Here is a 12,842-nt window from a genome sequence, read left to right as displayed (position 1 = left end):
CGGCAGGCCTCGCGCTTGGCCAGCCCAGCCAATCAGCACTGCTCAGGGCAGGCGGGGCGTCGGAAGTGCGCGAGAAAGTTGCGCGAGAGCCACCGGGGACCCGGCCTAGCAACGGCAGGTGGCTTTGTCGCCAAACCGTCTGCACCCGCGGCGTCCTGACCCCTTCCTGTTCCTGCTTCTGTGCCGGGGGTTTGGGGGTCGTCAGTTAAAGCGTGTAAGCCATGAGCACGAATGATCATAAGAGCATGGCCGACATTAATTGCAAAAATAGATATAAATCCCCCCTTGTTATATTTTTTCCCATTGATTTTGTAGAGAAGGTGGAAGGGAGGGAGGGAGGAGGAGAGAGAAACATGGATGTGAGAGAGACACATCCATTGGTTGCCTCCAGCACGCATGGAACCTGCAACCCAGGCATGTGCCCTTGAACTGGAATCGAACCCGGGACCCTTCGGTCCACAGGCCGACACCCTGTCCACTGAGCCAAACTAGCCAGGGCTCTTTTTTGTCCTTGGTTTAGGGAAGATAGGATTTACTAGGTGGCTGCAAACTGCTAGTTTCCTGATTACACTTTCCCTGGAATTTTCCTAGCTTCTTACTGTTCTACAACGTAAAGACCTATTACACAACCCTCGTAATGAAGACAGAGGGCTATTGGGTGTGATGCAGAGATACAACAGAATACAGAACCCAGAAGCAGAATCGTGAACAGACCGGCATTTGGTTAATAACAAAGGCAGCACTTCAGAGAAACATGAAGTGGGATGCCTGTGTGGGAGGAACACTTCCTCCTACCCGTCTAGGTTCTTCAGCTGGTCTAACAGTCAAATGAACATAAAACACTTTCACAGAGAAAACGAATTTTCGCACAAATATTTTCTGTTCATCTAAATTTAGTAAAAGACAGGAACTCACAATGCTCACTTCCACCAGACTGCACAGGCAGCGAGGCCCAGGAGACGGGTAAGAATTCCTTCTGCGGTGCTTGTCCCGGGTCCCAGGGTCTCTCAGCGGCCCCAGAGCAGCGGTGCCCAGACAGGGGTCTCCCAGCTGGCTCACCACAGCCCTAGGGGAGACACACTTTAGGAAAAATACACTATGAACACATCAAATTAACAGCCCAGACGGAAAGGACACTCCCCTGCATGACACCAACAACGTAATAAAGCTTGTCAAAAACAAACAAACAGACGAAAAGGCCTAGGGGAGAACAAGTTTTCCCTTCTTCCCTTCTGGGTGGTTCTCTGGCTGCCTAATCTTTTCATTTGTTGCAGCCGGCAGGAAGGGAACCAGGTGTCACTTAGCTATTTGTTTTCTATTTTACGGGATTTTTTTGGTTCTTCAATTCCTCCATTTATTTATTTATTTATTTTGACTGAATTCATTGGGGTGACATTGGGCAAGTCCCCATATCGGCCTTTTTGTATTTAGTTGCTTTTTTCCCTGTGCCACTTTGAGTTCCTCTGAGGTCTAGTTGGCAGCCATCTGCACAGTCAGGACAGTAGCGCCACCTGCTGGGAAGTGGAGAGTCGCCCATTCATAAGAACAGGTTCCCAGATTCAAGGCTGGGGGGACTGGCATGGGAGGGAGGTGGGCTCTGGGTACCTGCAATGACGTTCCTTACCTGATCCTTGGACCCTCAACTTCCCCAAGGTTTTTCCCAGACCTCATCTCCTAGTATTACCAAGGCAACGATTGTATCAAGAGTCCCATCAATGATCAAAAACAAGTCCTGTGCACTGGGAGGTCGTGGGTTCCGTTCCTGGTCAGGGCACTTACCTAGGCTGTGGGTTTGATCTCCAGTTGGGGTGTGTACAGGAGACAACTCATCAATGTCTCTGTCACATTTATATTTCTCTCTCTCTCTCTTTTTTAAAATATGTTTTTATTGCCCTAACCAGTCTGGGTCAGTGGATAGAGCCTCGGCCTGTGGACTGAAGGGTCCCAGGTTCGATTCCAGTCAAGGGCATGGACCTTGGTTGAGGGCACATCCCCAGTAGGGGGTGTGCAGGAGGCGGCTGATCAATGTTTCTCTCTCATCGATGTTTCTCTCTCATCGATGTTTCTAACTCTGTATCCCTCTCCCTTCCTCTCTGTGAAAAATCAATAAAATATATTTTTTAAAAATTGATTTCAATTGATTTCAGAGAGGAAGGGAGAGAGCGATAGAAACATCAATGATGCGAGAGAATCATTGATCAGCTGCCTCCTGCATGCCCCTCACTGGGGATCAAGTCCACAACCCGCGCATATGTTCTTGACCGGAATCGAACCTGTGGCCCTTCAGTCCACAGGCCGAGGCTCTATCCACTAAGCCAAACCAGCGAGGGCCCTATTTCTCTCTCTTCCTTCCTCTTTAAAATCAATTTTAAAAAGTAAAATAAAAAAACAACAAGACCATGCCAAGCTCCATTTTGCATGGTCCACACCTGGGTTTTGGAAACGACTGCTTGAAAGGGTCTCCTTCAAGCCAGTTCTCTGCCCAGTCCTATATAAATAAATATATATATGTATTTTTAAAAATTCTTTATTGTTGAAAGTTTTACGTATGCCTCCCTTTTCCTCCATTGACCTCTCCCCTCCTGCTCCCGCCCCCTAGCATATGCCCCCACCACCCTATTGTTTGTTTCCATTGGTCATGCTCATATGCATGGATACAAGTCCTTTGGTTGATCTCTTATTAAATTGATTTCAGAGAGGAAAGGAGAGGGAGAGAGAGAGAGAAACATGAATGATGAGAGAGACTTCATTGATTGGCTGCCTCCTGCACGCGCCCCTGCTGGGGTTCGAGCCCACCACCTGGACATGTGCCCTGACCAGGAATCGAACCGGGGACCTCTTGGTTCATGGGTCTACCCTCAACCACCGAGCAAAACCGGCTAGGCCCCTTGTGAGGATTTCGCCAGTTCACTTTGTGAAAGGCTTCCTCGAGCAAACACAAGTTCTTTTCTCCTCTCCCACTGTTAGTTCAAAATTGCTAGTTGGCAACAGGAGGTGACTAACAAGGCCAGGCTCTGCCTAGAGGTGGCCACACGGGTAGCTTACCCAATGAGTGGAAGAGGGATTCAGTTTCCAGATGAGCCAGAAGGGCTCTGGCTGGTTTGGCTCAGTGGATAGAGGGTCGGCCTGTGGACTGAAAGGTCCCGGGTATGAGATTCAGGCAGGGCCCAGAAGTATGGGCATGATCTCACCTTATGCTACACTCAGCCCAGAGCCTGTACATAGCAGGTGCTCACTAGATGGGGTGAGTGACTGATACCGCCCATTAAAAAACACCGCCAGCCCTGCTCAGTGGCTGAGCGTCGACCTATGAACCAGGAAATCAGTTTGATTCCCGGTCAGGGCACATGCCCCATTGTGGGCTCGATCCCCTGTAGAGGGCGTGCACGAGGCAGCCACTCAATTATTCTTTCTCATCATGGATGTTTCTATCTCTCTCTCCCTCTCCCTTCCTCTCTGAAATCAATAAAAATATATATTAAAAAATAAATTAAAAAATAGTTTTTATAAAAAGACACGAGGAGGTATGTTTATGGATATGTATGTAAGTCCAAGCCCAGAGCTTCCAAAGCTCCCTGAGGCCCCCGTTGGCAGCCAGACTCCTGGGGAGACGCAGAAGGCAGGGGGCAGCAGATCCGTGGGGAACTGGGGAGGCCCAGTGTGACCGGGACAGCCCAGCCCTGGTGGGTGCAGGCGCAGATTCTCAGCTGGGTTTGAAGCTGCCCTTTCTTCTATACCAGTGGCTCTCAACCTTGGCTGCACATGAGAATCACCTGGGAATCTTTTTAAAATCCTGGTTTCTGGGCCTCATCCTCCGGAAATTCTGTTTCTCTGTTACTAATGTTGTGGCCCCACCCCATCACAAAGAAGCAGAATTTTGGAGGATGGGGCCCAGAAACCAGGATTTTAAAAAGATTCCCAGGTGATTCTCATGTGCAGCCAAGGTTGAGAACCACTGTTCTATACGGTACCCGATTGGATGATTTGAAGTAAACCAAGGAGCGGGAAGAGCAGGTGGGCCCCTGAGTCTCCCCTCGCCCAGCCTCTCAGGCCCTAGAGGGCAGTGCCAGCCAAGATGGCCAGGCGCTGGCCGGAGCCTCAGCCATTGGGGGCAGAACCAGACTGGATTTCACCACCCTGCAGGGGCTTCTGGAGTCCCCGGCGTGCTGCGGATGTTCAGGGACCCTGTCAGTCACGGCAGGGTTCTCTGTCTGGGAGGGTTGGCCTGGGAAAGCGTCAATCACTTCTTTTGGATTATGGAGGTAGGAGGCCGGGGACCGGCCACAGGCAATGACATCCACGGCGCCCCCTTCTCAGGCTTGGTTTCCGGACAGGCCCCCGCTGCCTTCCTGGATGTTGGCTGGCAGCCCGCCTACCCTCTGCCTGGGGCGGCCCTGGAATACTCAGCTGCCCAGGCAGGACTCTGAGTCTGTCACCAGGGGTGGCAGGAAGCGAGCCCTTCTCCGTGGGGGCTGCGGCACATGGCTGGGAGCTTGGGAGCTTGGAACCGTTTCCTGCAGCTGCTGGGGACAGGGAGCCAAGGAATGCTGCGCTTCCCGGCTTCCCTGGGACCCGCTGTCCCCCCGCCACAGCCCCTGGGCTCCACCAGGCCCCACTCGGCCTCGCCGTTGGTACATTTTATCCCATTAGGAAAGGAATCTGCAACGAGATGACTCTAGCGCTGGGCAATGCGGGCTAGCAGCTGGCTCGCTCGTCATCCCCGACCTCCTTTTCCGAGCTCCCCCTGCGTGGCCCCCACTCCGGACCATTCTGCTCAGAGCGAGGCAAGTTCCAGCAAAATCTAGATGCCTGACAGGGATCTGCTCAGGCAGTCGCCCCTGCCTCACTCTCCTCCGCTTTGCGGCCAGGCCTGGCCAGGCTCTGCTGACCTGGAATTCCCCCGGCGGCAGGAAGCAGGCGCGCCCTCCCCAGCGACCAGGCTGCAGCGTCCCCTCCTCCCGCTGCCCCCCCACACCTGCTGGTGTCCTGTGCACAGCTTCCCCCTGAAGCGCGGACACATGCTTCTCCGTGGCCCTGGCTGCGACGCCGGCCCCTGCTGCTGCCCTTCGCGGGCCTGGGAATAACGAGGTGCTCAGTAAAAGGGCTTTGCGATTCCGCTCGGCTACTTACCCAGTTCCTTACCCTTTACCCGAAGGGCTGATGCGGGCTTAGATTACAGGCCAGAACCTGTGATCAGCGGCCGGAGAATTCCTGTCCAGCCGCTGGCCCGGCCTCTGTGCTGCTCTGTTTTTGTTGTTTAATTCTCACCAGAGGATGTTTTTCCATTGATTTTTAGGGAGAGTGGAAGAGAGAGGGAGAGACAGAGAGAAACATCCATGTGAGAGAAACACATGGGTGTGTTGCCTCTTGCACACACCCTGACCAGGGTCCAGGAGCCTGCAACCAAGTACATGCCCTTGACCAGAATCGAACCTGGGAACTTTTGGTCTTCAGGCCGATGCTCTACCCACTGAGCCGAACCAGGGTGAGCTGGCCTGGAGGCCTCTGCCTTTTCTTCCTCACTGGGGTTGGCCCGCAGCCTCTTCCCTCCCTCCCTGGTCCCTGACTATTTCCACAATGTCCAGACCCGGCAAGGGAAGCCAGGTGCGTGAGGAGAGGGGAGAGAGAGACAGACCTGGCCCTGTTTCTCCCAGGTCCGGAAGCCCCTCTCATGAGCCCCAAGCCTCTGTACCCCTGGCTCCAGGGGTGGGGGGTCCTGGCAGTTGACATCCACTTTTCACCCACTCGGCAAGCATCAGTGGAGTTCTTTGTGGGGAGCGGCTACGGCGTTTGGACAGGTTCAAGTCTCGGACTAATGAGGGCACAGTCCTCTCATGGCCACGTGCAAGTCCCAGCTTGGAGGGCAGAGCCCTCCCAGCACAATTATAGCCAACAGCTATGGTTGTGAGCTTGAACCTGTGGTCTGGACACGTGGCCCCACGTGCCTGAGTGATGTGGGCTTGATAGAGTTCAGGTGCATGTAGTTGAGTAGGATCGAAACCCACAAGAATGTTGTAAACATCTTGACCATGCCCTTACTTTGCCTCGTGGAATCTGCTATAAAATAAAGACACAGCTTGTAGTCCACGGCGCTGTCTCTCCATCAGAGGGGACAGCGTCCCACCCTGACCCAGCTTTCTTCTCTTGTCGGTCTTTTCTCCATCCTTCACCGCCCCCTCTCAGGCTCCCGAACCTGGCTGAGCTGGTGCGGCACATAAGGCGCCCAGTGTAGGGCTGAGTGTACCATGGCTGTGCCGGCTCGCCACAGTTCTTTGCTCAGGGCCAGGGACAGTGCGGCTCTGAAGATGAACACACATCCACAGCGTGGCCACTCACTGGCTGTGTGACCTCTGACAGGGACTGAACCCTGGGGCCTCCGTTGTGTGTCCAGGGTGCAGGGACGGGACTGAGCTCAGTGATGGCAGCTGTTGTCCCGAGGGTGATCCCCGCATCCAGGAGTGAGGTCTCCTGGGGACCAGGAGCAGTCAGGCGCCGGGAGGCCTGGGGAGGCTGTTCTTGAGTCGGACAGGCAGGGCTGTAGTGGGTGGCCGGAGAGGGGACCACACAGGTGGCCCTGGGAGGACGTTGAGGGGAAGTGCTGAGACTGGTGGGTCCTGGCCTGTGTGGGGCAGGTTCCTGTTGCCCAGGTGGCACGGAGGGGCTTAGATTTATCCTGCAGGTGGCTGGCATCCATGAAGGTTTGTTGGTTTATGGGACTCAGGCTCCAACATGCCAATTGAACTCTCCCAAAGGCTACCGGTCTCTAGCACAGACTTAAGGCCCCCGAAGGCCTCTTCCTCTTTTCTTTTTTAAAAACTGATTTTAGAGAGAGAGAAACATCGACCTGTTGTTCCACTTACTTAAGCATCCATTGGTTGGTTCCTGCAAGTGCACTAGTCGGGGGTGGAACCTGAAACCTCAGCACGCTGGGACCAGCTGAGCTACCCAACGATGGCGAAGGCCTCGTTTTCAATAAAATATCCATTCACTCATTCCGATGCTCCTGCATACCTTCTCGACCCCAGGCCCTCCCTCACGTACTGGAGGGTCCCAGGGTGGAGGGCGGAAGCAGACAGACGCAGATCTTCCCGTCCGTCCGTCCTGGGGATCCGCTTTAAACCTAACGTAACACCGTGGCGGTCGGAGCAGGGATCCCGAGCAGGGACGAAAGCGGGAAGATGAGCAGAGCTGGCGGGGGCCTGGCATATCTGTAAGAACTACAGGGGCTCCAGCCCGGCTGGCACGGTTCAGTGGTTGAGCAGTTGAACAGCTACCTATAAATCAGGAGCCCGTGGTTCGGTTCTGTTGCTGGTCAGGGCGCATGCCCGAGGTTGTGAGCTCGATCCCCAGTGTGGGGAGTGCAGGAGGCAGCCAATGACTCTCTCTCCTCATTGATGTTTCTCTCTCTCTCCCCCTCCCTTTCCCTCTGAAATAATTTTTTTAAAAAGAGTCTCTATGTGGCAGGGATCGTTAGAAAATGGGGGAAAGAGGTGTGGGTAGGTATTGAGAGAAGAGGAAGTGGAGATCGTGTGGGTGGGAGTGGAGGGCAGAAAGGTGGGGGTGGCGTGGAGGGAGGGAGCCACGCCTGGCAGGTGAGCAGGAAGTGAGGAGTCTGTCCTCCTGCAGCCGGAAGTCGGCATCAGGGGGAGCACTGAGCAGGGATGGTCACAGGTCGCTTTGGGTCTGGACATCGGACCCGGCTGCTGTCCCAGGAGGCCTGGGTGAGCAGAGGACAGGGCCCACGGCCTCCTCCTCCCCAAGGCCACACCCAAAGGTGCTCAGACGTCCAAGACCCAAGAAGAAAGGGCGCTGTGTAGGGCGCGGGCTGGCCCCTCCCCTTGGCGGACAGGAGGCGAGGGCACCGGGCCCTGCAGGGGCCTGGGAGCGGTGGCAGCTGTGGCCCGTGAGGGCACGGGCAGCCCGCAGCTGTGTGGGTCTCTGGGACTTGAGGACCTCGGCCATTTGAAAGTCAGGGCTGTGGGTGGGCCAGAGGGCCACGAGGGCAGGGGGATGCCGAGGGGGGAGGTCATGGCAGTCCAGCCCCTCCATCCAGCTGTCGGGAACAGCTGCCGCTCAGAAGGAGGGAGCCGGGCAGCAGGGCAGCAACAGGTGAGGAAGGGCCGTGGGAATGGAAGTCCGAAGCCCGCGGGGAGGAGGCCCTGGGGGAGGGGAAGCATCTGTGGGCTGACTGGCCAGCCGGACTTTCAGATGCAACAGACATTCCTCAGGGAAGCGAGGAGGCTGGGGTGGGGGCTGGGCGGCCAGAGAAGGAGCCAGCGCTCCCCCCCCCGCCCCCCCCCCCCCCCGCGCTCCCCCTGGTTCCCCAAAGGCCTTCCCTCTGGGCTACTCTGCCTCCCTGGGGCCTCTCTCCCAGGACACTCCCCAGCCCTGTCGCTGGGATGGATTTTCCCTCCCCACCCCCTTCGGCTCCTTATCTGCACCTGTGCCTGGCCTTCTGCTGGGCAGGAAAGTAAACAGGCTTTGGGAAAGCTGTGGCCCACGGTTCAGAGAGGGAGGGGTTTGCCCAAGGCCCCAGTCCCGCAGAGGCAGGGCCCAGGGCCTCAGCTTTTGGGACCTCAACTCTGGGCTGCCCCGGAGAGCAGGTAGGCCTGGGGCACCTGCAGGCCCTGCCCCTGCCAGCAGGAAGCAGCATTTTGGCCCTGCAGCAGCAGGAAGTCAGGCAGAGCGCCCAGCAGGACAGGGTCACAGGTAGCTTCGGGCCTGGGCCTGGGCGTGTGAGCTCCGGCCGCTGTCCCTCGAGGCCTGGGACTTCCAGGGTGAGTCCTGCGAGGAGCCCTTGAGCTCCCACCTCTCTGCCCACCTCAACGCCAGCGCCTCCTAGAGGGTCCCAGGCCGTGGGGTGAGTACGAGGAAGTCCCAGCAGAGGGCGGGGAGGGGTCAGCGGAGGCCAGCCTTCCTTCCTGCCCCTCCCCCAAATGGGATGAGCAGCTGCGGCCCTGGCTCTGCGGCCCAGGAGGTCCGCTCAGAAGCAGCCTTCCTTCCAGCCCGTCCCCACCCTTGTGTCGGACCAGCGGCCACATCCCTTGTGGGCACGGACATGGGATGAGAGAGGCAGGCAGGCGCAAAATGCTTTTCACCTTTTCTGGAAAAAGTCTCCACCCGCGTGAATGGCTCTTTGTAAGGCCCTGGCACGTGTCAGAGCCCCCTCCACCACGCCCGCAGCCAGGCCAGCAGCCCGTCCGCCCGCCGAGCCTGGCTCAAGGGGCCTCGCCCACCTGAGGACCCCTCCTGCCCTTGGCCCCGTCCTTCCCACTCAGGCCGTCCGGGTCCTGACGGTCCCTTGTCAGGCCCAGCCCTCCGAGCCCCACGGACACAGACCTCTCCTGCCCACTCGCAGGTGGCCCCCGTGTGACCCCAGTCCCCTTTGGGTAAATGGCAGCTGCAGGGAGCAGCCTTTGAAGGTCACTGGCCCTGAGCAGTCAGCAGGAGGGGACAGCTGGCTGCGGCCTCAAGTGCCCTCCAGGTGACAGCTCACCTGTCCCCAGGGCCTCCTGCCATCCTGTGCCTGCAGCAGCCCCGGGGGAGTGGGTGGGTCATTTCCCTGGAAGCTGTCTTGGGGCAGGACCTTGTCCCCTTCTCCTCGCCTCCCACTTCCGCTCCTCTCCTCTCTCCTCCTCCCTGCTCCCAGCCATGGACCTCTTTGCCCAGGGAGTTGGTGCTAGGCCTGGGGATGGGGGGTGGGGAGGGAGGGCTCTGCAGGGTCTGCCCTAGAGCCCCTACTGCAGCACATACCAGGAGCTGCCCGCACCCAGGAACCATTCCCCCACCCCAGGGTGTCCCCTCCCCCTCTTCCGTCCTGTCCTTCCTCCTCTGGCTCTCTCTCTCTCTCCCCCTCTCTCCTTCTCCCCCTCTCTCTCTCTGCATTCCAAGGTATTCTAAATGCTTGTTCTGACTTGACTCCCTGGGGCCTGGTACTCCTCCCTTCAGAAGACCCCCCACCTCTCTGCTCAGTCTCTCTCTCCCCACCTACCAGGGGTGGAGGGTCCGGGCTGGCCAAACCGCTGCCCCCATTAGTCACCCCACCACATTCCTGCCTGGAGGCCCGAGGCCACCGGCTCCACTCCCGCCTCCTCGCCTCCTCGCTCCCACCCTTCAGCTAACCTGCCTGGTCCTGGTCCTGGGATCTACTCTGGCAAAGCCCGGCCTGGTGCAGTCCAGCTCCAGCGCTTGCCCTCCCACCAGGTGCTCTTTCTGCCTCATTCCCTGTTCCATTCACTGCTCAGGCCATGGCCACCTGCAGGGCTCCTCAGACCCGGGCACACTTCCTCCGCCTTCCCAGGCCTGTTCCATGCCTTCCCTAAACCCCGGCTTCCTCCTTCGCCTCCTGCGGGACCTCCCTGCTGAACTGCACCCCTCCAAGCCTTCCCAGCCCCCGATGATCCCATTTTCACGGACTTATTATCATTGTTATGTATTTGCTGTCTGTCGTGTTAACGAGGATTTGGGCTCTGCAAGAGCAGCCTTGTTCCTTTTGTCCCTTGCTGGGCTCCAGCGTACAACAGAGTCGGAAAATGTCTGTGGGTTGAAAACACATGATGGATGTTTCACCCTGGTCCCGACTCAGTCACACAAAGTGGTCATCTGTCTCGCTCAGCCAGCAGGCAGGTCTGAAGCCCGCATGCGAGGTCACTCGATGATGCGGACGAGCAGAAAAGGCAAGCAGCTCATCTGCGGTCACGGAGTTTATTCCTCACGCAGACACAATGGGAGGCCGATGAGCTGACAGTCACTCTTTATCCCATAATTAGTTTCCCTCAAGATGACCCCCGGGACCCCTCTCATTCCTCCCAGGAGTGTTCGGGGTCCCCAGGCCACAGGGGGGGCTGCCAGAGGCGCTGCCTCTCTGTCCGCTCTGTCCAAGGGCATACCCGTCAGCCATGATGACAGTCAGAATCAGTGGTTGCTGGGTAACTGGTCCCTGTCTCTTGACTAAAGGGCCGCCGAGGGGGTGCAGCTTGGTGAGAGACATGCTCAGGTCTCAAGCGAACTCTGAGAAAGAGGGGTTTGCCCTGGAGGATGCTGGGGTCCGGCCCTGAGCCAGGCATGGACATATGGCTGAGAACAGAGAAGGGCCGCTCCCGGCTGACCCAGCTGAGTGTGGGCCGCCCTCCCCAGACTGAGCTGAGGAGCCAGCGGGTCAGGGACTAAAGAGAACCAACAAACAGGCCGGGCTTTGCTGGCGTTCCCTGCCGGTCAGCCTAGACCTAACCTGGTGTCGAGTCCAGTGCTCAAGGCCAGTAAACCCAGTGTTTTGGGAACAGTGACCCGAAGTCGGCCTGGGGGGACTGTCTGATCCCAGGGAGTGCCGCGTGCTTAGGGGGGGCAGAGGCCATGTGTGCCCACCCGGGGGGCCAGGGGGAGAAGTGACTTTTTTCACTCAACCTCTACTCCCCCTGGCTGTGGGGTCCTGTCCCCCTGGACTGGACTGTCCCGGAGGCCAGGTGTGGGAGCTGCCGCCTGGCTGACCGCAGGGAGGCCTGTGCCAGGCCTGTGCGAAGGGGGCTGCTGGGAGCGCTGGAGCGAGGCCGTGCAAGGGAAGGGGCTGGCTTCTGGGAAGGCTGGTGGTGACCCGCAAACACGCCTACTGGCAGTTTCTCCCGGATGAACTTATCAGCCCTTTCATTCTGCCAGAGCTGCCAGACAATCTGCCTTCTGTTAAGTTCAGACAAAAGGGACCCCTCCCTTGCCCTGACTTGGCTGCCCTGCTTGCCAGCCCACTGCTCCACGCAGACCTGAAGGCCTGGCATTTGGGTCAGAAGCCTCACCCTCAGCCAGCACTGCCCCCTGCCCCTCTCCACCGGGCCTGGGGGCGGATCAGCAGCCGGAGCCTTCCTCCCTCTGGAAGAATCTGAGGCTGGGCACCGGCCCTTGGCCTGGGTTCCTTGGGAACACGCCAGAATAGAGAGCCCTGGAACCCTCAGCCCAGAGAGAAGTTTGATCCCGTAGGTGTCTGCTGGCTTTTACCTGCACGAGAACCGAGGCCTTGGCTAAGGCATCTCAGCCCCAAGGAGACCCCGGCACGTTTGCCTCAGCCTTGCTCAGGACTTGGACCCTGGGGATGACGGCCCACCAGGCGGCGAGGCTGGTCGCCCCCCTGATTTCTTCCTTCCCAAACAGACACTGAGCCTCTACCATGGGCAGACTGTGAGGTGATGGTTGCAATGTGGGACCAAGCAAATGGGTCTCTGGCCTCAAGGGCTCATGCTCCAGTGGGGGACGAACCTTGGGCTGGCAGCCTTCCTGGAGCCTCTGGCTGGGGGTGAGTGGAGAAGGCACTGAGAGCCCAAGGGCCAGGAGAGGGGAGGGGTGGCTCTCGGTCCTGAAGAGCCCGGTTCTCGGCCTCTCGATCGTCCTCCCCAGGCCCCGACCGCTTTGAGCAGCTGCTCCTGGGCGTGTTCTGGGCCTTATTCTTGGTTTTGTTCTCCGACTGGCTGTGGGCACAAGCCTGACCTAGGACGGCTGGGGTCCTGCTGGGGCTCCAGAACAGCCCCAAGAGTCACTGGAAACTTTGTGCTGGGCCCTGGGGACGGACATGCAGTGCCCCAGGAGGGGAAAGGCGTCGGCTCTCCTGACCACAGGGTAACAAGGCCTTGACTTTACAGCTTGAGCCCGACCTATGGGCCCAGCTGACCCCCTCCCTCTTTACTCTGCACTGGGCTCTATGGGGGCTGGTTAGGCACCAAGAGGCTGGTCCGACTCTGGCCAGCAGCCTTTCTGACTTCTAGGCCAGGGGTCCTCAAACTTTGTAAACAGGGGGCCAGTTCACTGTCCCTCAGGCCGTTGGCAGGCCAGACTATAGTTTAAAAAAAAAACTATGAACA

The sequence above is a fragment of the Myotis myotis genome, unplaced genomic scaffold, assembly GCF_014108235.1.
Source record: "Myotis myotis isolate mMyoMyo1 unplaced genomic scaffold, mMyoMyo1.p scaffold_m19_p_13, whole genome shotgun sequence".
Lineage (NCBI taxonomy): Eukaryota > Metazoa > Chordata > Mammalia > Chiroptera > Vespertilionidae > Myotis > Myotis myotis.
Note: the sequence above shows the minus strand (reverse complement) of the source record.